We start from the raw sequence: 3,232 nt of genomic DNA on the forward strand, positions 1-3,232 counted from the left end.
ACTAAATCCCCTTCTCCACATATTTACTTTGTATATGTTTTATGTATTTACTTTGTATATTTTTGATGCAGTGATAGCTGATGGTTACTACTTTTAATAGCTACCAAATATATTACATTTTATACCATGCGTTTGGATTTGCAAAGCATTTTACATGTAGCATCTAACTTGATCCTCTCAATAACTTTGCAAGGGTATTACAGTTATCCTTCCACATCACAGGGGTTAGTGGCATGGCACCTTTGCAATCTAGAACATCCACATAAAATTTTTTGGCCCTCCCTTCTTACCAGAGAGAAAGTCTGAATTATTATGGCATTAAAAGATAAAATATGTTGATATTATACAATACTATATGATATTTTATGCATTTCTGAGTTTCTAAACTTTTTCTGTCATCTGCTGGCCTTCACATGTCGCCCGCATCTTCTACAAAACTCCCTGAAGATTCCCATTTAATTTCTTAAGCCAATCCATGATATATCAAAACCGCGATGGAGAAAGTCATAACGTGGAAGGGATAACTGTATTATCCTTATTTTACATGTGAGGAAACTGAGGCACAGTGGGGTTAAGTGACTGACCACGATCACACAACAAGTGACCAATTCAGGTTTTCCTGACTCCAAGTCCAGCACTCTCCACTGGAGCACCTAGCTTCCATGTCAACTTGAGAGTAGGGATTATTTCATTTTTGGGGTAGCTTTTATTGAACACCTAGAAGGTACTTAATAAAATAAAGAATTCTTGATTAATTTACACCCCTACACTCAAGGAACTTACCTTCTAAGGGAGAGATAACATATACATAACATTATCTAATTCTTCTTACCACAGCACTACGTAGATACTATCATTAATCCTGATTTCACAAATGAGGAAACTGAGGTTGAGAAGTAGGAATTTGTGGTGGGATGGTTAGAGATAGACATTCAGAAGGAAAAAGAACGGGTCCCTTTAGAAGAGGAGGCTGCATGGAAAGAGGCCTGGATTTGGAGGCAGAGGACGTGGTTTTCCACTTCTGTCTCTTGCTGGCTATATGACCTTGGCCAAGTCACTTAACTTAGCCTCAGTTTCCTGCTCTGTAAAATTTGATGGTTGGACTAGAAGATTTCCCTCTTTCTAAAGCTCTGAACCTCTGATCCATGAGGGCTGTGGGGGGACGCTGGGATTAGAGCAGGGACAGACTCCCTGTGTGATGGGCCTAGGAAGGAAGGGAGACTTGAGGGAGGGCATTAAGAATGCTCACACTTGTGTGCCATCCTGTGATTTGCAGAGCGCCTTCTCACAGCCAACCTCGTGAAGCAAGTTACGCCAGTGAGCATTGCCATTTCGAGGCAGCTGGGTGACACAGTGGATAGAGCCTGGAGTTGAGTTCAAATCTAGCTTCAGATACTTATGGGCTGTATGGCCCTGGGCAAGTCACTCTCTGCCTCAGTTTCCTTAACTGTGAAATGGGGAAAATAATCACATCTACCTCCCAGGGTTGTAAGAATCCAAATACAGGGTTCTTAGCCCAGTGCCTGGCACATAGAAAGCATTAATAAAGGCTGCTTCCTTCTTTCCCCCTCCATTTTACAGACGGGAGCAGAGGAGCAATGTTGATGAGGGATGAGGTTCAGAGAGACATAGAAACCCTCACCCTGCAGGAGGAGGCCCCTTTGGCTGTGGCGCACACCACCTCTGGGCTGATCCGTCTGCCCCAGAGCTTGCATTGGGTATTATTTCAGGAGGGAGGGGCAGGGCTGCCTGCTGAAGCTTCTTGGGCCCTTTGTAGTCTGGAGAAAAAGAGACAGAAGGGTGTGTGAAGGGACGAGACTGATGAGATCACTGATTTCAGGTTGGAAAGGGTCCTGGGGTCACTGAGTCCAGCTGAGGCCCAGAGACCTTGCCCAAGGTCACAGAGGTAGCCCCAGCCTCGCCCTGTCCTTCATAGGACACTCACCATTGTAACTGGTCCTGCCCAGCCACTGGTGACGCAAATGGAGTCTTCAGGGAAGTAGTTACCGGCACTAGGCATGCAGAGGGGACACAGTGTCTGAGAATCGGACGGGTGTGGCCAGCTTCACTAAGGTGATGTCATTATTGTCAGGGAGCTTGGTGTATTTGGGGTACTTGAAGACCTAAGGGGTGCAGGGGAGGGCCAGGAATCAGGTAGGGAGCTTCTGCTCAGGGGCTCACCCTTGCCCCATTCAGGAATGTCTGAGCCTTGTGAGCCTGGAGGAGGCTAGGAATCTGACCACCAGATCTAGTCATTCCCCCGTATAGCTTAACCTCCTCAGTCCAGGGCAGGGGGCATCCTGCACTGAGTGACTGAATCCGTCTGTTCTCAGAACAAAACAGAGAAGTAGGGAAGAGTAAGGAACATTCGGAGTGACCCCCCAAATGGAACGGGCTCTCATAAGGTTGTGAGGTCCCCATTACCTTTGAAATATCCGACAGGGGATTCGTGATGAGATAGGAGTTGGCTTTATCCACTTCTGAAATGTTCACAAGATTCTAAATCCTGGCTTGGAAGTCAGGGGTTACTTGTGGTGATAGCCACCCCCTTGGCCACCCTTGGTCTCAGCCTGACAGGTGAGTGTAGTCCCCGCCCCCCACCACTGCCCCCACCAAACCTGGCCTATACCTGGTCGATCTTCAGGACCTAAATGTCCTCATCCTCAGAGCCCTGGTCAAATTCACCAACTACCAACTTGTGACTCCTTCTGGAGTGGGGGGAGGGGAAGGCAAGGAGCAGCCCGTGATGAGAACCAGGCAGGTAGTTATTGGAGTTCCACCAATCCCCACCCAAACCCAGCTCACCCTCTCCCCCACCCTCCTGCCCCAAAAGTTGGAAGCCTCTGTCCTCTCTGGTTCATAACCTGGGGGACATGACCTTGGAACTTTTGATATTTTGAAAACGCTACTTCTATATCATTGGTTTCTTTTGTAATCCTCTGTATTTTACTTTATACATAAAAAACAATTATTTTAAAAAGATCCTGATTTTCACCAGATTGCTCAAAAATAACCCCTTACCCTCAGAGCTGTCCCTTAACTTACTTGACTTTGCAGCGGGCAGCAGTGATCACCCAATCTTGGCTGATGAGGGACCCTCCACAAAAATGGAAGCCATCAGTAAGTTGGGGGAGAGAAAGAACGGACGGGGTATCCCTCCCCTCAAGGGCCCACCCAACAGGAGGAGGAAAAGGAGAGGAGGAAGAAGAGAAGTGGGCATCTGAAAGACAGC

The 3,232-nt window shown here is 47.1% G+C and overlaps 1 pseudogene; it reads right to left on the bottom strand.

The window, feature by feature from the left end:
• Positions 1 to 3,232, bottom strand: part of LOC114028922 — a 4,592-nt pseudogene that overhangs the window by 388 nt on the left and 972 nt on the right.

This window comes from Vombatus ursinus, unplaced genomic scaffold (genome assembly GCF_900497805.2).
Source record: "Vombatus ursinus unplaced genomic scaffold, bare-nosed wombat genome assembly UNPS02014900.1, whole genome shotgun sequence".
NCBI lineage: Eukaryota > Metazoa > Chordata > Mammalia > Diprotodontia > Vombatidae > Vombatus > Vombatus ursinus.